General features: G+C 43.9%; 1 long non-coding RNA gene across 1 annotated transcript; it reads left to right on the forward strand.

Annotated features, from left to right (window-relative positions):
- The first annotated feature begins 14,715 nt into the window (after positions 1-14,715).
- Positions 14,716-17,439, forward strand: LOC116643895. Its single transcript, XR_004301665.1, has 3 exons — positions 14,716-15,059; positions 16,132-16,171; positions 17,117-17,439. It is a non-coding gene; the product is annotated as an uncharacterized LOC116643895 (long non-coding RNA).
- Positions 17,440-25,322: the final 7,883 nt, after the last annotated feature.

A 25,322-nucleotide genomic window follows, 5' to 3' on the forward strand; every position in this document is an offset into this window, starting at 1 on the left:
CCCAGAACTTTCTCTCATATTGAGGAAAAGTCTTAAACCACTATCGAAGGGACAGGAAATCTCTACCTCACCCAAGGACACAAGCAAAGACCTACTGTCTCTATAGAGGAGATAGAGACAAAACATAGTGTTCCCTGCTCCAAACAGGAGCCTTGAAGTTGGCTTCTGGAAGAGGGGCAGGAAAAGCTCCCCAACCAAAGACACTTTTATAGATATACAGCAAAATTTGGCTGCCCAGTGAAGAGAGGCTGGAACACTAAGGAACCCCTTTTAAAGTACACATATACAGAGCCTGCCTAAGACTAAGGCTCAGCTAGGAGAGCTGAGAATCACCCCCTAATCTCACCCTGAGCCTTATGCCAATAGTAGTCTTCCTGAACTGTGGAGCATAGAAATTGCTGAAAGCTGAAGATGTGACAGGGACCCTGAAAAACCCTTTGGCATCCAAAGCCCTGACAAGGAAAGAGATTGTAGCAGCTGATCAATGGAGGAATTCCCAGTCCATTGTGCACTAGATATAACTATAGCAACAATAAAACCCAAATACAATCCAGCTAGTGACTAGATTGACTCAGCACACCACAATAATGATGTAGCAGTGGACAGTGGGGAGTGTATGCTCATTTTAAGCATAATTATATTTTACTTCAGTATCCACTCTTCTCCTACATTTAATGCCCTTCATTCAATCAAAAATTACAAAACACATGTGCAAGCTTGTGTGAACCCATGTGTGTACACACATGCATACACACAAGCAAGAGAGCAAAAAAAAAAAAAAAAAACAAAAAAAACCCTTCAAGAGGTAAAGTAGTCAATAGAAACAGACCAAAAGATGAACCAAATGTTGAAACTAATAGGGAGCAGCTTCAAAATAACTGTATTCAATACATTAAGGATTTAATGGAAAAATAAACAATTTGCATGAGCAAATGAGGGAAGCCCAGCTATGTGGTGGAGACTAGAAAACAGTCAAAAGGAAATGGTAGACATAGAAAATATGATATCAGAAGTATGTCAATGGCAGACTAGAAAGTAAAAATGATAATAATAATAATAATAATAATAATAATAATAATAATGAAATAGTGAATTTTAAGCTAAATCAATAGAGAATATCCAAACTGATAAACAAAGAGAGGAAATAAAAGCAGTAGAGGCAGGGAAGAAAAACAATTAGAACTCCCAAGACCTGTGGGACAATATCAAATGTTCTAACACTCATACAATCCCAGAAGGTTAAAAAATGAATGGGGCAGAAGAAAGGTTTTTTTTCTTTTTTTTAAAATTTTATTTTATTATGTTATGTTAATCACCATACATTACATCATTAGTTTTTGATGTAGTGTTCCATGATTCATTGTTTGTGTATAACACCCAGTGCTCCATGCAATATGTGCCCTCTTTAATACCCATCACCAGGCTAGCCCATCCCCCTACCCCCTTCCCCTCCAGAGCCCTGAGTTTATTTCTCAGAATCCTTATTCTCTCATGGTTCATCTCCCCCTCCAATTTCCCCCCCTTCATTTTTCCCTTCCTACTATCTTTTTTATTTTTTAACATATAACGTATTATTTGTTTCAGAGGTACAGGTCTGTGATTCAACAGTCTTACACAATTCACAGTGCTCACCATAGCACATACCCTTCCCAGTGTCTATCATCCAGCCACCACATCCCTCCCACCCCCCACCACTCCAGCAACCCTCAGTTTGTTTCCTGAGATTAAGAATTGCTCATATCATTGAGATCATATGATACATGCCTTTCTCTGATTGACTTATTTCGCTTAGCATAATACCCTCTAGTTCCATCCACGTCGTTGCAAATGGCAAGATTTCATTTTGTTGTGGTTTTTTTTTTTGATGGCTGCATAATATTCCATTGTATATATATACCACATCCTCTTTATCCATTCATCTGTTGATGGACATCTTGGCTCTTTCCATAGTTTGGCTATTGTGGACTTTACTGCTATAAACATTGGGGTGCACATACCCCTTTGGATCACTACATTTGTATCTTTGGGGTAAATACCCAGTAGTACAATTGCTTTGTTGTAGGGTAGCTCTATTTTCAACTTTTTGAGGAACCTCCATACTGTTCTCCAGAGTGGCTGCACCAGCTTGCATTCCTACCAACAGTGTAGGAGGGTTCCCCTTTCTCCACATCCCCGCCAACATCTGTCGTTTCCTGACTTGTTAATTTTAGCCATTCTGACTGGTGTGAGGTGGTATCTCATTGAGGTTTTGATTTGGATTTCCCTGATGCCAAGCAATGTTGAGCACTTTTTCATGTGTTTGTTGGCCATTTGGATGTCTTCTTTGGAAAAATGTCTGTTCATGTCTTCTGCCCATTTCTTGATTGGATTCTTTGTTCTTTGGGTATTGAGTTTGATAAGTTCTTTATAGATTTTGGATACTAGCCCTTTTTCTGATATGTCATTTGCAAGTATCTTCTCCCATTCTGTCGGTTGTCTTTTGGCTTTGTTGACTGTTTCTTTTGCTCTGCAAAAGCTTTTTACCTTGATGAAGTCCTAATAGTTCATTTTTGCCCTTGTTTCCCTTGCCTTTGGTGATGTTTCTAGGAAGAAGTTGCTGCGGCTGAGATCAAAGAGGTTGCTGCCTGTGTTCTCCTCTAGGATTTGAATGGACTCCTGTCTCACATTTAGGTCTTTCAACCATTTTGAGTCTATTTTTGTGGGTGGTATAAGGAAATGGTCCAGTTTCATTCTTTTGCATGTGGCTGTCCAATTTTCCCAATACCATTTGTTGAATAGACTGTCTTTTTTCCACCGGACATTCTTTCCTGCTTTGTCAAAGATTAGTTGACCATAGAGTTGAGGGTCCATTTCTGGGCTCTCTGTTCTGTTCCATTGATCTATGTGTCTGTTTTTGTGCCAGTACCATACTGTCTTGATGATGACAGCTTTGTAATAGAGCTTGAAGTCCGGAATTGTGATGCCACCAGCTTTGCTTTTCTTTTTCAACGTTCCTCTGGCCATTCAGGGTCTTTTCTGGTTCCCTACAAGTTTTAGGATTATTTGTTCCATTTCTTTGAAAAAAGTTGAAGGTATTTTGATAAGGATTTCATTAAATGTGTAGATTGCTCTAGGTAGCATTGACATCTTCACAATATTTGTTCTTCCAATCCATGAGCATGGAACGTTTTTCCATTTCTTTGTGTTTTCCTCAATTTCTTTTATGAGTATTTTATAGTTTTCTGAGTACAGATTCTTTGCCTCTTTGGTTAGATTTATTCATAGGTATCTTATGGTTTTGGGTGCAATTGTAAATGGGTTCAACTCCTTAATTTCTCTTTCTTCTGTCTTGTTGTTGGTGTATAGGAATGCTACTGATTTCTGTGCATTGATTTTATATCTTGCCACTTTACTGAATTCCTGTATGAGTTCTAGCAGTTTTGGGGTGGAGTCTTTTGGGTTTTCCACATAAAGTATCATATCATCTGCAAAGAGTGAGAGTTTGACTTCTTTGCCGATTCGGATGCCTTTTATTTCTTTTTGTTGTCTGATTGCTGTGGCTAGGACTTCTAGTACTATGTTGAATAGCAGTGGTGATAGTGGACATCCCTGCCGCGTTCCTGACCTTAGGGGGAAAGCTCTCAGTTTTTCCCCATTGAGAATGATCTTTGCTGTGGGTTTTTCATAGATGGCTTTTATGATATTGAGGTATGTACCCTCTATCCCTATACTCTGAAGAGTTTTGATCAAGAGAGGATGCTGTACTTTGTCAAATGCTTTTTCTGCTTCTATTGAAAGGATCATATGGTCCTTGTTCTTTCTTTTATTAATGTATTGTATCACATTGATTGATTTGCGGATGTTAAATCAACCTTGCAGCCCAGGAATAAATCCCACTTGGTCGTGGTGAATAATCCTTTTAATGTACTGTTGGATCCTATTGGCTAGTATTTTGGTGAGAATTTTGGCATCCATGCTCATCAGGGTTATTGGTCTGTAATTCTCCTTTTTGATTGGGGTCTTTGCCTGATATTGGGATCAAGGTAATGCTGGCCTCATAAAATGAGTTTGGAAGTTTTCCATCCATTTCTATTTTTTGGAACAGTTTCAGAAGAATAGGTATTAATTCTTCTTTAAATGTTTGGTAGAATTTCCCTGGGAAGCCCTCTGGCCCTGGGCTCTTGTTTGTTGGGAGATTTTTGATGACTGCTTCAATCTCCTTAGTGGTTATAGGTCTGTTCAGGTTTTCTATTTCTTCCTGGTTCAGTTTTGGTAGTTGATACATCTCTAGGAATGCATCCATTTCTTCCAGATTATCTATTTTGCTGGCATATAGTGCTCGTAGTATGTTCTTATAATTGTTTGTATTTCTTTGGTGTTGGTTGTGATCTCTCCTCTTTCATTCATGATTTTGTTGATTTGGGTCATTTCTCTTTTCTTTTTGATAAGTCTGGCCAGGGGTTTATCAATCTTATTAATTCTTTCAAAAAACCAGCTCCTAGTTCCATTGATCTGTTCTACTATTCTTTTGGTTTCTATTTCATTGATTTCTGCTCTGATCTTTATTATTTCTCTTCCCCTGCTGGGTTTAGGCTTTATTTGCTGTTTTATCTCCAGCTCCTTTAGGTGTAGGTTAGGTTGTGTATTTGAGACCTTTCTTGTTTCTTGAGAAAGGCTTGTATTGCTATATACTTTCCTCTTAGGACTGCCTTTCCTGCATCCCAAAGATTTTGAACTATTGTATTTTCATTTTTATTTGCTTCCATGAATTTTTTTAATCCTTCTTTAATTTCCTGGTTGAACCATTCATTCTTTAGTAGGATGCTCTTTAGCCTCCATATGTTTGAGTCCTTTCCGACTTTCCTCTTGAGATTGAGTTCTAGTTTCAAAGCACTGTGGTCTGAAAATATGCAGGGAATGATTCCAATCTTTTGGTACCAGTTGAGACCTGATTTGTGACCTAGGATGTGATCTATTCTGGAGAATGTTCCATGGGAACTAGAGAAGACTGTGTATTCTGTTGCTTTGGGATGGAATGTTCTGAATATATCTGTGAAGTCCATTTGGTCCAGTGTGTCATTTAAAGTCTTTATTTCCTTGTTGATCTTTTGCTTAGATGATCTGTCCCTTTCAGTGAGGAGGGTGTTAAAGTCTCCTACTATTATTGTATTGTTGTTGATGTGTTTCTTTGATTTTTTTATTGATTGGCTTATCTAGTTGGCTGTCCCCATGTTAGAGGCATAGATATTTACAATTGTTAGATCTTCTTGTTGGATAGACCCTTTAAGTATGATATATTGTCCTTCCTCATCTCTTATTATAGTCTTTGGTTTAAAATCTAATTTGTCTGATATAAAGATTGCCACCCCAGCTTTCTTTTGGTGTCCATTAGCATGGTAAATAGTTTTCCACCCCCTCATTTTCAATCTGGGGTTGTCTTTGGGTCTAAAATGAGTCTCTTGCAGACAGCATATCGATGGGTCTTTTTATCTGATCTGATAGCCTGTGTCTTTTGATTGGGGCATTTAGCCCATTTACATTCAGGGTAATTATTGAAACATTTGAATTTAGTGCCATTGTATTGCCTGTAAGGTGACTCTTACTGTATATTGTCTCTATTCCTTTCTGGTCTATGTTACTTTTAGGCTCTCTCTTTGCTTAGAGGACCCCTTTCAATATTTCTTGTAGGGTTGGTTTCATGTTTGCAAATTCCTTTAGTTTTTGTTTGTCCTGGAAGCTTTTTATCTCTCCTTCTATTTTCAATGACAGCCTATCTGGATATAGTATTCTTGGCTGCATTCTTTTCTCATTTAGTGCTCTGAACATATCATGCCAGTCCTTTCTGGCCTGCCAGGTCTCTGTGGATAGGTCTGTTGCCAATCTAATGTTTCTACCATTGTAGGTTACAGACCTCTTGTCCAGAGCTGCTTTCAGGATTTTCTCTTTGTCTCTGAGACTCCTAAGTTTTACTATTAGATGTCGGGGTGTTGACCTATTTTTATTGATTTTGAGGGGGGGTTCTCTGTGCCTCCTGGATTTCGATGCCTGTTTCCTTCCCTAAATTAGGGAAGTTCTCTGCTATAATTTGTTCCAATATACCTTCTGCCCCCTTCTCTCTTTCTTCTTCTTCTGGGATCCCATTTATTCTAATATTGTTTCATCTTATGGTATCACTTATCTCTCGAATTCGGGGCAGAAGAAATATTTTAAGAGATAATGACCAAGCATTTTCCAAAATTCATAAAAGACAAGCAAGACACAAACGAAGAAGTGCAAAGAACTCTTAGAAAATTAAATTAAGTACACACACATACGCAAACACTTTGACACATCATGGTCAAACTATAAAACAAACAAATGAACAAACAAAAACTGTGAAAATCTTGAAGACAATAGGAACGTTATATAAAGAGAAACAAAGATGAGAAATATCAGAGACTTCATGCCAGAAACTTTGAAAGCCAACAAACAAGAGTGACATTTTTAAAGTAATGAAGACAAAAAAAAAAAAAAACTATTAACCAATAATTTTATGGCCAGTAAAAATACCTTTTAGAAGGAAAGAAAAACAAAGCTTATTTCATAGGAAAAAAATGAGCAAATTTATTGTTAGATCTATACCACAAAAATAAATAGATGATAGATAGATAGATAGATAGATAGATAGATAGATAATAGATAGATAGATAGATAGATAGATAGATAGATAGATAGATAGATAAGTTAAAGGAAGTTCTTCAGACAGAAGCAGTATGATACCAGGTGAAAATAGAGTTTTACACAAAGGTATGCAGACCTTCTCAAAAATGGTAAAAATGTTGGTAAATATAACATAATTTTTAAGATTTTTAATTCATTTAAAGGATATCTGATTGTCTAAGGCAAGGAATAAAAATATATTGTGGGTTTACAACATATATAGAATACATTGTATAACAACATGGCACAAAGGATGGGAGAGAAGAAGTGAAGGTTTACTGGTGTAAGATTAGAATGCTCTAGTTGAAGTAGTATAATAGTATTTCAAGGTGATTGAGATAAGGTAAATATCACAAACCCTACAGCAGACTGTAAAAAATATAAAAGTGGTATAACTAACAAACCAATTGTGGAGATAAATTTAAATTATAAAAAATATTCAATTAATCCAAAATAAGGCAAGAAATGAGGAAAAGGGAAACAAAAATAGGCAGGATAAACAGAAAACTAATAGCACCCAACCATATTAGTACTTTACTCAACCTTACCAGTAATTGCATTAAATGTAAATGGTTTATACACCCCAATTAAAAGGCAGAGATCATCGGATTGGATTAAAAATGCAAGACCTAGCCTTATCCTATTGATAAAAAAAAATCCACTTTAAATATAAAGAGACATAAAGGTTAAAGTGAAGGAAGGGAAAATAAATATCAAGAAACACTAAATAAAAATCAAAACAAAATAAACCTGGTGTGGCGATGTTAATATTGGGTAAAATAAAGTTTGATAAAGAATGTTATTAAGGACAAAGATAAGTTTTAGATAGTAGTAAAGAGATGACTTCAACAAGAAGATACAACTTTATTAAGTGTGTATGTGCTTAATAATAGAGCTTCAAAATACATAAAAAATGATAAAACTGAAAGGAGAAATGAAAAAAAAAACCTCACAATTATAGTTGGAAAGTTCAAATTTAAAATATTATTAGAAAGTATCTATTGGGGCACCTGGGTGGCTCAGTCGTTAAGCATCTGCCTTTGGCTCAAGCCATCGTTCCAGGGTCCTGGGATCGAGCCCTGCATCAGGCTCCCTGCTCCACGGGAAGCCTACTTCTCCCTCTCTCACTCCACCTGCTTGTGTTCCCTCTCTCACTGTGTCTCTCTCTGTCAAATAAATAAATAAAATCTTTAAAAAAAAAAGAAAATATTCATTCTGCACTCTCAAGAGCTTATAGTACTGTTGGGGACAGAGGTACCCCTCATATTTTGTATGTCTGACTCTTTGGTTGTATGTGTGGAACTCTAATCAATGTTAGAGCAGTGAGGCACAGGGTTCCATGTGGGAAAACATCACGGCCCATGCAGTCACATTGTGAGTGTCCCTGGCATTTCCAGGATTTTTCTGGGCCATAATAACTTTAGAAGACAGTGGCTCCCATTTAACCTTCACATACCTTAAATGGTTGTATGGAATGCTGAGAATGAACTTTACATTACCCACTTTGAGATGACTAATAATAACACGTAACAATAACCCAGACAAAATCAGAGCACCACACAACCCTCATGTTAAGCTTCATATATGTCTTTAACTCTCTGAGACCCATTGGTTTAACCATAATCACACCAAGGCAGGTGGACAAGAGAGAGAGAGAGTAGAAACCTGGCAAGAAAACTTTTATTAACTCATGATTAAAATATTAGTAATAACAAAGACAATAATAACAGGCACTGTTAGAAAGTGCCTCCAGGTTCCAAGAACAATGCAAATAACTCTGCGTTGACTCCTTCAATCCTGTCCACCGTCCTCCGAGCACAATTAGCCTCATTTTCAGAAGGGAGATCATGAGGTTTGGGGATGTTACACACTGCCTGCCCAGGTCACTGCACTGGTAAATGGTAAAGTTGAGATTCAAACCCAAGTTTGTCTGAATGAGCAAATCTCACTTGAGTATGGTGGTTAAGAACAATGACTTTGAAACCTAATATTTACTGAACATTCCCTTTGCTCAAGAAGCCAATTATAAACTATGAAGGCATGTGGGCTAACAGAGTCTTTATGGATATTCTGGTGGCAATGCAAACAGCCTCTAACTCATGAAGCCAGCTCCCAGGACCGCGATCAGAGGCCACAGGTAATTGGAAGGAGGTTGCTGATGGTCATTTCAAAGGGCAAACAGATTAAAATATACTCTTTTGCCTTCCCCCAAACAGCACTTGTTCTCGGGGATAGAAAAAAAATATATAGCCTTTAAATTGACTTCACCATCTGTTTTGAATAATTTTGCATAATGCAAATAAGCCTTCTAATTCATCATCTCAGATTAGAATCAGAACTTTTAAAAGGAGATGCAAAGATTGAATTCAGTCCTTGTGAATGAATAAGAGAAACTGAGGTGGGAGATACCATTTTTCCATTATCACTTATTTTTTTAGGGGATAAATGAGGCAAAACCCAGAGTTTTTGGCCTGAAGGACTGTGGTTTGGGGGTGATGGGTGCTTTAGGGTATGAACATGCCAAATGCCACTGGGGAGGGAGTGCAGCTGTTCTGTCCACTCCTTCTAGATGTCCCAGAAAGGACTGGGTCATCCCAGCAAGGAGCTTCAGTTGACCCTGCCAGGGCACACTCTGAATCTCCCCACTGCAAGCCACACACCCCACGTCTGCTCCTGGCTGCACTAACAGCCTCGCATGTGTTTCCTATCGCCAGGCACACCCCCCTACCCTACCCCACAGCGCAGTCAGAGACCTGGCCTCCGGTCCCAGGACTGATGTGAGGCTGTGAACAGTCTGGACTGTCTCTGATATATGACGTGAGAGGGAAGAAGACCGTACAGAGCGGGCTGCAAGGGTTACCGAGCATTCCATCTCCAACTTCCTGCCTCCCTCCTCTGGCAGCGAGGATGGGCCTGATTTTAGATGGGTCAGGTGGTGGGTGCATGTGTGCGAGAAAGGGTGGGAGGGTGTCTCTCAGCTAAACTGCTCAGTTAGAATATCAGCCTGAAGCAACCCACTTAAAAACTTTAAAACTCTATTAAATTTCTATATATTTTTCTTTTATAATTAACACACAGGTTAGTTTTTACAAAAATGTGTGTTACGGATATGGCAACACGACTTGACCAGTTAACAGTACTGCATTCCAAGTATAACAAATAATTATTTGAGTATTCGGGTCATCTGAAACCTACACCCTTAACTAGAATGACACTTTATTTATTTTCTTTCATCCTTCTAGTATTTTGATGAAGAATATAAGATGGTGGGGGAGAACTCGGTTTCCAAAGGGAGTAGAACTCATGCAGCCATGAAAATGCTTATATTCTGACAAAGCTCACCAGCTGCACAAGGAAAACCCGATTCTAATTAACACTGCCCCAAATATCTCTTCTTCTTTTGTTCAGTATCTTTTTTTTTTTTTTTTTTTTTTTTGTCATTGGCACAGGCATGGAAAGTGTGCTCACAGGAGAATTTTAATTTATTGGTGCTTCTTGCCCCTACTGTACATTCCAGCTCCCAGTTGAGGGTAATGGACGAAGCAGATGTTTGACACCACAGCACCTCTTCATAACTTCACTCTTCAAAACCAGTTTTACAAGTACTTACTTGCATGGGTTCCCATTGACACAGGAAACTGAGGTCATCGTGAAACATGAGGCTGGGGCAGGAGCCTGAACTCATGTGCTCTGCAGCTGGGCCTCCATCTTCTGAGCACGTTACCGATTTATGAAACAGCCATAATTTTCAGCTTATGGACAAAGAAATAAAAGTGTTGACACCATTATTGTAACATCTGTGAAGGGAAAAATATGAGCCGATACTAAGTGCACAAATGGTACCAGAGTTATAAAGATTCTTTTATGCTTAATTGTATTCATTATCAGCAGTAATTATTTCTAACACAAGCAGTTTCTTCCAATTTAATGTCAACCTAAAAGGTTAAGACCTTACAATAGAGTCATTTCTACCTCATGATTTTTTGGGTCTGCAAAGTTAGGCTAATTGGTAAAGCAAGAATTGCTTCTGGGAGCTCTAGTGCCTCGATTTCCGCTTGTCTGGATAGAGCAGATCTCTCTGTTAACATCCCCAAAGGGTACAACCGGGCAGAATCCAAAAGGATCCCCAGGCTTGCAGTCTGAACCATATTTTTGTCATCAGTGGAGGGACTACTGGAGGTTCTATCTCTCCACTCTACCCGAAGCATCCTTGTGAACAAACTTCTGTAATCAAGGATGCTGATGTTGAGTGATGCATGGGGAGAGAAGGCTCTGGAATGATTTTGTGTTCCATTTATGGATGAGAAGCTGGCCTCGCTAGCTTAGACAATGAGGGCACGTCTTCCTTGTGCCAACAGATAAAAGCCCTGGTGATCCAAGTCCTTCTGTTCACAATGGGCAGAGTTGACATCTGATCCTCAAGCCTCATCCAAATGGGAAGCCCTTTTATCTGGTGGCTCTGTTTCCAAAGGATTGTGCCATGAAGACACAATCCTTTGTGTCTAGTGTGGGGGATTGACAGGACCACCATAATGCTGGACAAGTACCTAACATCATGTGTGCATGTGTGCACACATGTGTGCATGCCAGAGGATCAGAGAAGGGGCACAGAGTGTTCCGTTCTAGCTTTCCAAATAGGCTCTGAGTGAGCTCAAAAATTTTACCTATAAAAACAAATTGCCCTGGGGATCTTGCCCTGGCCGCACTGAGGCAGCAGTCTCCACCCTTGTAGGATGCAGTTCAGGAGCCTAGAGTGGCTTCTTCAGCCCCACCCTTCACCTCAGGGCATCAACCCCTTGCCTGCTGACATCAGATGTCAAAATACTAGAAAGCTGACAGTCGCTTTTGTCTCTTAATCTCTCTTCAGCCATTTAAAATCAGGCATCTCTTTGTATTCGCTGTAATGAATCCCAGCTTGTTTTAACTTAAGAAAGTCCATTGTCAGCCCTGCCAGATATCAAGTTCATGAGATGACGGACATTTCCTTTCATGCCGACCCATCCACCCCAATGCTTCTATCACCTCCTGGCATGATAAGTCTCGTGTTAGTTTCGATTTCCTAGAAAACAGGTGAGGCAAGTCTTGAGTGTGTGCCATGTCCTACTGAAAGGTGACACTCCAGGGCAGTACGAGTGAAGGAAGAGGGGATTGAAGTAGGCTGGGAAGCAAACGTGAGGTGATATGTCACCTCCCTGGCCCTGCTTTGCAATAAACTCCAAGCTAACCAACCAAAGCTTGGCAGGTGCACCCTCTCAGACTAATGAGATGTTACCAGATGGACTGTATGGAAAAACCATGCCCAGAGTAACGTCTGCTGCAGGGAGCGATGCAGAGGGACTTGCCCTTGCCTCCCATTGGTCACAGTGCTCCCAGCGTGGAGCCAAGCCCCCCTCACACCTGGGTTTCATCACCAGGGGAAACCCTTCAGGTCATGATACAAAGTCCATCTGCCTAATCCGGACCTGGTGCCCAGACATCTAAGACTAAGTGGTTAAGACCACGGTGATCTGTGTTTAAATACTGATTATTGTGGGCTATTCGGCCATTACATCTACCTCACAGGTATGGAGACATCAGAATCAATGTGATCATCATTTCTGCCAGGTTGACCAAAAGACAGTCCCAGAAAACAACTCTGAACCCTCAAAAGCATGAGGCTGAGCCTTTCACAGTGCAAGACAAATGACCATCTCTTTGATACCTGGTGCCACCTCTAACAAAAAAAATTTACAATAATATGACCATGATTCACTTCCAGGAAGTAATTTGGATATGTGCCGATGAGGAGTGTCTGCCAGACTGCAGTGCATTTGTCTTTCTTCTGCCCACCACAGCAAATTCAGGTCAGATAATTAGCACTTGTCTTTATGCCTTATGCTTTCTGAATTTCTGCAGTACCATGAGTAGGAGGTAAAAGTTCTGAAACCTTCCATGAGGTTTTTGTTGCCATGGAAACCACTCCCTTGGAATTCTCATACTTATTCCCAGTTGGTGAGCAGGAGATGTTCCAAACCAAATACTGAAAGAGTTCTGAAAGCCAGGCAGAAGACAGGAGGGCATAGGGAGTTTGGGGAAGTCCCCAGAAGGTGACAGTAAGGATAAAGGAATCAGGGAGGATGAGGATATAACCTTTCATCTACCTTCCGTCTGGTGAAGAGACTTGGATCCCACATACCTGTCCTTGTAATGTGTCACCCAGGAGATCCATGCCCAGCCTCAATAAGGCAATATGAGCTTGTAATGCTTCTAGAGCTGGACTGACCTCTCACTATCACCTTCCTTTTCAACTAACCAGCTGCATGACCTTGGGTGAGCCGTGCCCACTTTCTGGGCTTCTGTGCCTGCACCTCTACAAATGAAGGCTTCCGGCTGGTTATGACTGAAGGTCTCTCTCTGCTCTAGGGAATTATGATGCTTTTAAATGCAATGGCAGAAGTTCTGGTTGCTGGTTGGCTGGTCTACGATCTTCTCCTATAGTGGGCCAAACTGAGATTTTCAATAAGGTTAGGCTTGAGGGTGCCTCATCTGTAGAAATATCCTTGAGGGAGTGACAACGCTAGGTCTTTCTGCACAGGGAGTTGGTCATTGTGACTGACTTTAGTTGGTTTCAACAGAAATCATTATCAGTAAATTTTCCATTTGTTTTCAAATCGTTTCCAATAATATTGTGAAGAATAAGGACAGTGGGCAGAGACGAGACTATTTCAGTCCTTGTAACTAGCTTGGGAGGGGAGTCTGATGGGTATGACTACTCCACTCCTTCAGATGAGGAGACAGAGGGCCAGAGAAGTCAAATGGCAGGGAGCCACAAGGACAGGACATGTTTGAGGCATTCCATCCCAAGCCTCTCGTCCTGCCAAGTGCCAGCCTCTGGCTCAACATCCTCTCAATTCAAAAGGAAAGAATACTTACCAAGTTGTCAAACCCCCTACCTCATTGCTCAGAGAAGCCTATGGATTTGGACTTGAACCTTGGCCCTTCTTTGAATGTGGTTAGTATTTGGCAGCAATGGATTACTGCCCCAAGGAGACATGAATGTGTGTTAAGTGTTCAAGATATATTCTTGCTCGGTCAAACTGAAAGAGAAAGTCTTTGAATCTGTCCTCCAGGCTGGGGAGGGAGTGCAGGGTGAATGGCAGTTCTACGGTACAGAACAAAGATGGAAAAAGGCAAGCCGTGGGAACAGAGGAGGCTGGAGAGGTGCTTCACCCATCTGCAAATCCTCCAAAAGGAGAGGGAGAGCCAGCAGAGGATGTGGACTTAGAACCAATTGGCCCATGTGGGGTGGGGAGAGTTCTGGGTCCTCCCCCAAAGCAGTGTGGGTGGCCCTTTGCATCCCTTCTTTCAGTGAAGTGCATCCAAAATTTTGTAAGATGGAAAGGATGATGGTTTGTACATAAAAGCTATTTCTCCTTGAGCAGATTTTAAAAGTCGAATTTCGAAATTCCAGTGTGTGCATGTGTGGGAGGCAAAGGCCTGGGAGAGAAGGGACAGAGTCGGCTGCAGCGTTTACAGGAAAGCAGAGGGGCCCTAAAATATGCATATGCCGGGTACTAATTTGAACGCATTTTCCCTGAATTTAAGGGAACTTATACTATGGTTGTGCCAGACTATTCAACAAATGTCTCAGGCTATTTGGTTTCTGTTTCTGATTTTTTGAGCTCTAACTGGTTCATTCATATTAGGGAACAAAGCATCCATATTTTAAGACTGATTTATGAATATATCCTGCTACAAACCAATTTAGAATTCAGTCCCCTCCACTCCATGCTGAATTAAAATACTGACATCTGCCAGAAGCAATCGGTTGAGATGAGTTTGAGGTTTGGTTGTTTTGTTTTGCTTTGTTTTAAAATACAGTACAAAATGATTTTAAGTGAAATTCCCAGGAATATAATTTGGGGCAAAGACAATCGAATGCTTAATGAACTCTATTCCCGAGCCTGCTATTTTTATCCCCGTTTGTCTTCTTGGCTTCCAGGTCCCCGTTCAGCTGCGGAGACAGAGACCGGCCCCGTCCTTGCGGGCGGCGCTCCTGGCTCCCAGCTCCAGGAGGAAGGCGGCTTCCCTAGGGCTACGGCTCAGTGGCACCATTTCCCCCACCACCCGGAGGCACTTCTGGGCTGGCACGGGGACACACGCGGAGACGTCCCGAGCCGCTCCCGGGGAAACGGCTCCCACCTCCTTGGCAGGTTGCTAATAAACATTCACAGCAGGAAGGAGGCCATATCTGGAGCCTGGAAGCCTGTTTATAAGAGACTCTCATGAAGTCATCAGGGTCAAAGTTGATCTTCCTGTTATTAAACTTGGCTGAGAATGTTCCTGTGGACTTTGGCAGCAAGTCAACATTCTTCATTTAAATGAAGTCGGAGGAAAAAAAGGTAAGGGAGCACCTTCGTCTAGCTGTGGGCCAGCAAGGATGCTGGGGAGGAAAGCAGGGGCTCCCGTGAGGGTGCCTCTCCTCTCCCCGGGAGGTGCTCGCTCCACAGCCACGTGCACTAGGTCGGCTTTGACAAAGCGGTCGGGCACCTGGTCCCTTTGGTCACACGGCGGCCGTGCTGCAGGCCACTGAGCACATGACAGCTTGTGACAGCCTTGGCCTCAGTCTCAGGGTCCGTGGGTGCGGCTGTGGTTGGCAGCATCTCGTCTCTGTCCCCCGGCCCCAGCCGCCCGCCGGCCGGGCTCTGACTCCAGCAGCCACAGGACTTAGGGGTCACGGAGTCCCCTGGGCCCCTTTCCCAGGAGAGTCTCTGGGTGTGTGCATTTGCACCCATGAGCTGCGTGCCCGGCCAGAAGGCTGGTCTCAGAAGCACACACACTCAGGATGGCTTTGCTCTCTAGGTCAAGTGGGCTTTTGTGGGTTCTAGCGACGTCGACTCCCCCCAGGCTGTGAAACCCCAGAGACATTTATCATCCGGCCTGCGATGGTGGTTTCCACTCGGCGTGCTTTTCAGCCAAAGCTGCTGCCCTAGGCCCTCCTTCTTTCCTTCACCATATTGAAAAGGCATTTCCTAAATTCTTAATGTTTTAGACACACTGTGGTCTTAGGGTTGGATTGCAGCGGCTGCGAGGGGGAGGGTCTGGCCTGCCCCTCAACCCCGGCTCCATCTCCTTCAGGAACTGGGGAGCCCGCACCCCACTTCTGTGTTTGTACAGCTGCCTCTGCTTTCCCATTTGTTCCCATAACTCCCGGCAGTAAGTAGGGGCTGATTATTCCCATTTCTCAGGTGAAGAAGTGGAGGTTACGGACACTGCACACAACTGTGCAGTTCAGCAGCAGGGATGCGAACTCGGGGCCTGATTGCTCTGCTCTGGACCTGCTGCCAGCCCATGGTCACGGTCGCCACGGTGCTATTGGGGGCGCCCCGGAGCAGGGCATCGCTGAATGGGCAGCCCCGGAGCACTGAGATCCTGTGTGCAATCTCAAGTTTGCTTTTTTTTTCCTCCTTTCAGAATCATCTTGCCTCTAAGCCATCACGAAAGCTCCAGCCAAGTAAGCTGAACACTATGTCTTAACGCCCGGGTGCCTCCAGGGCTGCTGTGCACGCATCTGCACCTGCGTCAGCAGGAAGTGCAGGGCTGGGAGGTCTGTGGGGGGCGGGGAGCAAAGGACAGGAGGTGTCCGCACCCCGGGGTCCCCGGAGGTCTTCAGGGAGGGAGCCAGACTTCAGGGAAGATTCAAGTCCAGAGTGTTTTTGAATGGAAAGCAAAGGAGTCTCAAGGAGGGTGGACAGCTGGTGACCCTTGGGTGACCATGGTCAGACTTGGCAGTTAGAACTTCACTGTCTGGGGTTCCCCCCTGGGCAGTGGGGAGCCACCAAGGACTAAGGCAATGTGGTGGTTGCACATTCAGATATGTGTCTAGGGACTCTCCCTCTGATAGAGGGAGGAGGGAAACCAGGTGCAGCAGCAGGGAAAGGCCCAGAAGGAACAGAAAACCAAGTAAGAAAATGGCAAGTCACTAAAGCCTGGGCTGCAGGCCTGGGCAGGAGACCCGACCTGAGAAGGCTCAGAGGAAGAACCCATGGAGAGATTTCTGCTTTGGGGGTTGTGGGGGCCATGCTCTCCACGGCCTGGAGAGAGGAGAGCCTCAGAGGGACAGGATTTCCCGGGATATAATGGGCCAGTGGGAAGGAGTCCTAGGCAGGACCTTGGGAACTGACTGTGGGGTACCCACAGAACATCTGAGGCAAGGGGTGGGGGACATCTGCTTCTGGAGCCCAGGACCAGACATGGGTCTCCCTTGAGAGGAGGCAGTAGAAGGATCCCTAAGGGCAGGGTGTAGAGGGAGAGAAGAGGAGATCCACAGCCTGTGTTGAGGCCTAGGAGGTGAGCAGAGCCAGACCTGGCCGGAGGTGTTGAGGGGCCCTGGGGTGTGGTGCTGGCCAGGAGTCAGAGGAGCCCAAGGAGAAGTCTGCCCTTTTCCTTTCTATCCAAGCGCAGGACAGCTGAGCATCACAGCAAGCATCACCTGCAGGCCCTGAAGGCATTTACCACAGCAAGGAACCCCCAAGCCTGCAGCTGCAGTGGGGCTGGAACTCATTTTTACAGTGGGGCCTCGAGAACGAGCTCTAGAGTGGTTGGTTTATACCGCCAGCCTCGCCTCCTCTGTCTCCAGCAGCTCCGGTCAGTGCGTGAGCGAGAAACACCAGCAAGCAAGAGCCCTTCCTCCAGGGAGCTCTGGCCTTCGGAACCTCTGGGTTCTTCGGGCTGAGTTGGCCCCGCGCTGCTTTGGCAGAGGGAAGGCGGGAGGACAGCTGAGCCGTGCATCTTGCGGGAACCCTGCACGCCGCAGGGGAACCCCTCCTCTTCCTTGGACCTCGTCACCCTGGAAGAGGGGCCTCCACCCAGCAAGCACATGTCAGAGGGGTCCTCTGCTGCCAGCCCACGGGCCCCGCCAGGCAGGCCCGCTGACAACCGTGGAGCCTCTGCCAGGAAAACGTCAATAGGAGACATTGCTCCTGGGCTTGCTCTTCTGAAGCTGCTGCCATCACAGGCGGTTTGCCTCCTGGATGAAGGCGCTGTCTGGATGAGAGGGACACGGAGTGACACACGCCATGACAGGGCCGCAGTGTGATGACAGGATGCACCTATGGCGGAGCGTGCATGACTCGCGAGGACACCGTGGGACAGGAGGCTGGGGGTTTAAGGAAAAGGTGATCGCACGAGTTTGGAATTCCCCATGTTGTCAGAGGTGCCCCCATTAAGCCAGCACCCCGGGCTCACCTGCTCCTGGAAATGCTCATGTCCTCCCCTGGCACCTGCCCTACCCACACCCCTTCTAGTTCTAGACCCTTCTCCACTGGTTAGAGACCAGCCCCTTCCCACACTTGAGCTTCTCCTCCCTCCAGGGCAAGGGTAGCGGGGCATCCCCCAGGCTGGCCCTTCCTTGAGTCCGCTGTTCCTCCCCCACGCAGACCTGGGTCATCCTGCCCAGGGTGGAGCCCAGAGGTGTGGCAGGGGGCCCCGGCTTCCTGCAGGTGCTGAGGATACAGGCTGGGTTTATGTTTATTTAGACAATGAAAACAAAACAAAACAAAACACTGTCCATTCTGAACAGTCAAACCATCCTGGAATATTTGGGGGAAATAATTTTCTCAAGCATCCGATAAGAAATAAGCATGAGAGGCCAATTCTTCATTCAGTTCATGAGGATTCTTACGGCAGAAACAAATCAGCACGAAATAAAAGTGACAGTGGCTAAAACATATTCGGTGAAGCTGTCAGAAGAATTGAAATCTTTTGGCAGCCCCAAGTCTATAAAAATGATCTAGAAAATATTGAAATTGAAAAAATATGATGACTGCAAATAGAAAGTATACACTGGCAAAAGCTAAAATTAGCAAAAAATATATATAGATATATAGATAGATAGATATATTTGGACAAAAATACTGATCTGTGAATCCTAGCTGCAAATTTGACTGCAAATTTTACTTGAGAGAGAATTAATCTTGATGCAAACAATTTTGCTAAATAATTCTTTGACCAAATTTCTGCACAACAGCTAAATATTTTAAGTGACCAATTTCTGCACAACAGCTAAATAGTTCAAGTGTTTCTATTTTTATTTTAAAGGGATCTAGCCAGATTTGTTCCAGAAAATACTTTCTCCACAAAATCACAATGTTGATATGATTTGTTTCAAACATTTGCATTTATAAAATGTTGTCCAAGTATTTCGAGAATGGAAACTATGAGGACACAACAACAGAATCAAAATACTGTAAGCCAACCTTTGGTTCCAGACAAGGTGGAACATACAAACTTCTCCTTGATCCCTTCACCCTAAGTACAGCTAAAATGTACCGACATGATATATAAAATAAGCATGTCACTGAATGGTGTAAAAAACAGCATAACTGGCCAGGGAACTGGCAGCAGAGTGGTGAGTGTCCCAGGTTCTTCGTTTATTTCCTATTTCTACTGAGTGAGGCACTGGACAAATGTGCAATCCTGAAATCCTCACAGACACAGACCGGAAAAAAAAAAAAAAAAAAAAAAAAGCCCAAGAAGAAACTTGCCCTCAAAGGACTAGGAAAGGAGTAATCTTTGACATTATGGTCAATCATGGATAACCAGAAAAAACATTTTGGTAAATTAGACTTCATCAAATTTAAAACTCTAACGGTACAGAAGACTCTCTTGAGAGGATGAAAAATCAAGATACAGACAGGGAGAAAGTATTTGTAAAACATATATCTGACAAAGGACTCCAATAAAGAATTCTCAAAATTCGACAGTCAAAAATACAGATAATTCAATTCAAAAATGGACAAAAGACAGACGGTTCACACCAGAGGATGTGTGGATGGCAAATAAGCACATTAAAATATGTTTAACATCATCACACATTTGGGAAATGCAAACTACACCCACGATGAGAAATTCTTGCACATCTATGGGAATAGCTAAAAGTAAAGACTGCGACAATACCACATGCTCTCATGGATGCAGAGAAACTGGATCTCTTATCCATTCCTGTGGGAAATGGAAATGGACACAGACTCTGGAAAACAGTTTGGCAGTTTCTTAAAAATCGAAGCTTAATGGATGACCCAGGAATCACATTCCTGACCATATAGCCCAGAGAAATGAGAACTCTGTCCACACACAAATCTGGACATGAGTGTTGGCAGGCAGCTTGGTTTACAACAGCCAGGTACTGGAAACAACTCAAATGCCCCTCAGCGGGTGAACGGTCAGACAAAGTGGTATATACCATATCATAGAATGCTACCCAGCAATAAAAAGAAGTGGACTATCTACACACGCAGTAACTCCCATGGATCGCCAGGGCAGAGTGCATAGTGTGAAAAGCCAACCTCCAAAGGCTATATGCGCTAGGATTCCACTTAGTGGCCATTCTTGAGCGCAGGATCTTGTAGGATGGAGAACAGACTAGAGCTGTGTGGGCATGGATGCGGTTATAAAGCGACAGCACAGAAGAGATCTTCAAAGAGGTGCAAGAGTTCTGTGCTTGACTATGGCAATCACATCAGCCTACACGTGTGGTACAATTGCGCAGACCTAAACACACCCACAGTGCATGTAAGACAAAATCTCAATAAGGTCTGTGGCTTATACCCAAGTCCATTTTCTAGTTTTGCCATCATACTATACAAGCCGTTGCCTTTGGCTAGAACTGGGTGAAGCATACACAGCATCACTTCTATGATCTTTGTAACTTTCTGAGAGCTGATAATTATTTCAAAATAAATAGTTAAATGCAATGCTATGTATCCATACATCCAGGGTCTTGAGTAGTCATGCCTACTCCTTGCTCAAAACTTCTCTGACCTGATCCGACCCATCCTGGCTCAGTCCCAAATCCAATCTTGATAATTAATAAGGAGTATATTTACATTGATAATATTTGCTGTTTCTCAAACTTTGCAAATTCCTTTGAATCCTGTGGTCTTACATATGCCATTTTCTTCATTTGAAGAACACTGATGCCCCTTCTCAGGTATGTCAGCTTTGCTCTTTAGAAATTCAGTTCTAAACTTATTCTTCTAGTGCATGCATTTTAATAAGAATTAAATATATTACTTAAATATTAATGCATGAATAATGTGTTAATAAGGACTCGGTGGCTATGTATTTGTGTGTCTATTACAATCTATAGCAATCATGAGTCACACTGCATAGATTACAACCGAATCACAGTTCCCCTTGTAGAACCATATTTTTGGTGGTGAAGGGCAGCAGAATATGCCATCCCAAAATATGCCTCTTTGGTTTAGGGATTATTTTGAGCTGATTATTTTGGGAAACAGCAGGTACAAGAGGAGCTCTGAAGAAGAGCCCTTTTTGTAAGAGAAATTTATATTAAAAATCTCTATGTGAAGTTTAAAGTTCGGTGCAACAGATACATTTACACCTTGGTCATCACAGACGAGGAGAAGGCAGAGAAACTGAAACAGTCCCTGTCCCCAGGTTTGGCAGTGAAGGAACTGAAGTGAACCTGGCCCACTGATTTGAACTGTATTAAAGTTTTAAAAATTCTTAAAAAAAAAAAAAAAATCTCTGTGTGTGTCTCTGTCTCCACACCAGGAGAAGAAAGATGATTAAATCCCAAGAAACCCTTATCCAAGGGGAAGGTGCAGGACTTCCATCTGCATCACAAGGTTCCTCTGTCATCTGGTTTTCCTGGGCCCCTCCCACTTTCCCCCACCCCATTCCCACCATCCTTCTACTGTCTTCAGCTGAAGGTGGTGTTCAAGGTGGTGGCTTGCACCACCTTGGAGAGTTCCACTCCTGTTCCTGGGCACCTCCCCTGTCTCCATAGATGTAGATGCATTAATAAAGCTATCCTTGTTTTTCTCTCGTTGCCTATCTTTTGTGGCAAATGGTCTCAGCCAAGAACTCAGAAGGATAGAGGGAAAATTATTTTTCCTCTCCCACGATGGGAATATATGGGCAATTGATTCAGAAGAGAGAAATGCCTAAGGATCTAAGTACTTTTGATCATGTGACCAACCTGAAAACCCGTGTATGTGCGCACATATATATGTATGTGCACACAAACATACACACACGCATGCGTGCTAGATTGGCTGTATATTTTTGTGTATGTCATAATATGACACAGATGTATATGATACATATTTGTATATTACATACATGCATATGTCCGTACACATATGCACAGGCTATCATTTGGTCACGGCATCTGAAATGCTGATGGAGTGTGTTCTGACTACCCAGCACCTGTCTCTCTCCTGGTGACTGTTAGCATCCTCGGGAGCTGCTCTTGTGACCCGGAGTCAGAGGTGAGGGTGAGCGTGCTGTGCCAGGGCCACCTGCTCCTGATCTCCCTCAGCCAAGGACTTCCTGGCAGTCCACCCCAAGCAGACGCGTGCTGCCTGTCAGGGCAGAGCTCCTGGCAAAGGACACTGTTGGATCCGGGGCCCAAATTCCTTTCTTCTTTCCATGGATTCTGCAGCTGGTGCCCTGATTCCCAGCCTCTTACCTCAGTGGAGGGGAGACAGCTACTCCCCCAGCAGGGCAGCAGCTCATGCTCTCTGCCCACCCCTCCCCAGCCTGGTGGCTTGGCCACCCTTGAGCTTCCCCAGGGAGGACTGGGTTGCCGTCCACCCCCACAATGCTGAGTCTGTGCAGTTCCACAGGGGCCTCGCCTCAATAGGCAGCAATCCCTACCTTCGAGACGCATGGTGGGGGGACCCCCAGAATGGCAACAGCTCTTCCCAGGGCAACTTTCCTCCCGATGCCGAATCTCCGAATATAAGCCTGTATCTTTAATCTGGTTGCAGTGTCCAAGATGGCTGGAATCTGCGCTTACCCACATCCTCCGTGAGCTCTGCATGTGGCCATCAGTCAGATACTCACTTCAATATGTCAAGTCTACCAAATTGAAACTGAAGGGAGAAAGTTTCCATTTTAATGGCTTGTTAGTATCCTTTACCAAATCTATATTTACCAAGTGGCCTTTATAGGTAAACTCCCACATTTCTGAGGCCTCAAATCCCTTCCACCTTGGGCATCTAGAACATTCTACACCAACCACTGGTCATATACATGGTCCCCGAAACCAGATCCAAAGCACTCACTAGCTCACACACCCTGTGACCAGCCTCAGCCACGCTGAAGCTTCGTTGGCTTGGGAAACCTGGTCTTTCAGAGGCCTCGATGGGCAGACAGATTTTGGGATCCCTTCTCCTTCCAGAAAGGAGCTAGAGGTTCATGCAGGTGATGGGGTTGGCAGATCGCTCTCTTGACAGAACTCCAAGTAAGCTTGTGGACTCCGGCTCCTCTGGCAGGTCCTCCACTCTGAGTAAGCATGTGTTAAAAGATCGTACTTGGATGCCCTGTTGCAGCATCACTCTGCTCCCGAGGTGTAGTTGACACATGCATGGTGTTCGTACTTCATTTTCCTTTGACCTTGGTGTTCTTTTCCAATTGTTTCAATAGCTTAGGTATGCTCGGTTATAAGATTGGAACTTTTTAAGACAGGGCAGCAAAATTTTATAAAACAGCAATGTCTAAAATGTCAAGTATAATCACAAGAATTTCCTTATTTATTTCAGCTGTAGAGCTGTAGGGAAAGGTCCACATTACATCCAGTCATTTTCATTCCCTGTGTTGATTTGCTTATTTCATGAAAGGCACTATGGAGACTCCAGGTTGTGAGGAAAGGTATGACCCAGGCTGTAGTAACCTGGGCCAGCGCTGGGCCTCCTGGATCCCCTGGGGGTGGCACCACTGGGTGGCAGCGGCTTGGGAGCATGGGTCCAGAATGACCCGCATGGACACACACTTCAGATTCAACTTAGAGGGAGTCTTTGTGCTTGGGTCAGTCCAGATTTTTTCATAACTGACCTGCTCTCAGTGAGAAATTTAAGAAACTTGGACTTCAGGCAGTTGGCAAAAGCTGGCAGAGCAGTGACCCTCTGAAGCCCCAAGAAAAACCTGGAATCCCACTCTATCCAGAATGGAAGGATTCTGGATTCTATGCAGCAAGGGGTGGTGGGAGGGGCCTGGGATCCACAATTGAACTGGACCAGATTTTGTTCCAAGAAGCTGACAATCTGGAAGGAGAGACAAACACCAGAAGAATAGGAAGTCCTGACTGAATCCATCTTCATATGACAGCACTGTGATCACTTAGCTAGAAGCACACAGCCCTCTGTGCCGGCACGTGCATCGAGAGAGAGACTAGAGGGCTCCTTTGGGCAGGACTTGAAAGATCTGGGTAGCCACAGGCAAATCAGCTAACCCCATGGGAGCTCTGTTTCCTTGTCTGTAAGACAGACACGTGGTGACTCCACCATTCCTTCACACGTCTCAGGGGAGGATTAACTCTGATTCTGTGTAACATGCCCAGTCCACAGCTTGGTGCCCTGCAACAGGTCACTGAGTGTGAGACTGAGGATTAACGTCATGGGATTGGAAAAGCCAATCCCTTTGGCTGGTCTCAGTCACAGGCTTTGAGCCTGAGGAAGGGCAAACCAAGGGGCAGATAGTAGCCAGGGGCCTGGTGGTCTCAGACAGCAGAAGATGTAGGAACAGGGCCATTAATGATGATGGATGGCAGTCCTGTGTGGAGCTGGCTACATCCTAGTTCCTAAGAATTACAGGTTAGATGTTAGAATCGTTTGGTGACATCTTGGTTTCTGTATTTCTATATTTGTCTCTGCCTCTATCTATCTATCATCTATCTATCTATCTATCATCTATCCTTCCATCTGTCACCTCTGCCTTCCTTCTCTCTTTCTGTGTCTTGGCCTCTTCCTCTCTATCTTTATCTTGTCCATCTCCAGGCCCCACACCAGACTGACTGAATCAGAATTTCTGGAGTGGAGCCTGGAAATGTGCATTTCTTCAAAGTTCCTTTGCTAGATACTTAGGGGATATCTATCTTATGGGAAAGGCCCCTCCCACATCCATTTGAATGGCTACCACAGAACCACCATGACCACAGAAGGTTGGTCGAGGCTGGGTCTCTTCCCAGCCAATCAGACCTCTTCTGGGAGCTTCTGATCCAGGAAAGAGAAGCCAATCCCTTAACACTGTGTGAAGCTGTATGTTGTGAAATTTGGCAGCTGTTGGCAGCCATGTTTCGTCTCCATTGACAGAGACAGAGGTGGCTGATGCACTCACAGCAGGAAGGATGAGCACAGGTGACAGATGGAGACAGTCTCTGGGATTCCAAGCATGCAACAGGACCAGCCACATCCCTGCTCCTGGATCCCCAGAGCTCTCACAACCACAACCCCCACTGGCTTCAGCTTCTTGGGTGGGGTATCTGCCACTTGCAGCTAAAGAGCTTCTATTCAGTTCCAATCCTGAGCCTCCTTTGGGAATCACCTCCAGAGAGAATTTTTCCAGATATCCTTCAATCGGATCCTTGGAAAACACTGTATGAAATCAGTCATATAACCTTCAAAATCTTTGAGATGGTTAAGTCCTATGAGCTGTAAACTAATCTCTTCTCTGTAGCTGAACATAGTTTGGAAACAGATTTTCATGGTTCCATGGATAGATGTTAGAGATAGATAGATAGATAGATAGATAGATAGATAGATAGATACAGATAGATAGATGATAGATAGATAGAGGAAGGAAGGAAAGGAGAAGAAAGAAAGAAAGAAAGAAAGAAAGAAAGAAAGAAAGAAAGAAAG

This window comes from Phoca vitulina, unplaced genomic scaffold (assembly GCF_004348235.1).
Source record: "Phoca vitulina isolate PV1807 unplaced genomic scaffold, GSC_HSeal_1.0 scaffold28, whole genome shotgun sequence".
Taxonomy (NCBI): domain Eukaryota; kingdom Metazoa; phylum Chordata; class Mammalia; order Carnivora; family Phocidae; genus Phoca; species Phoca vitulina.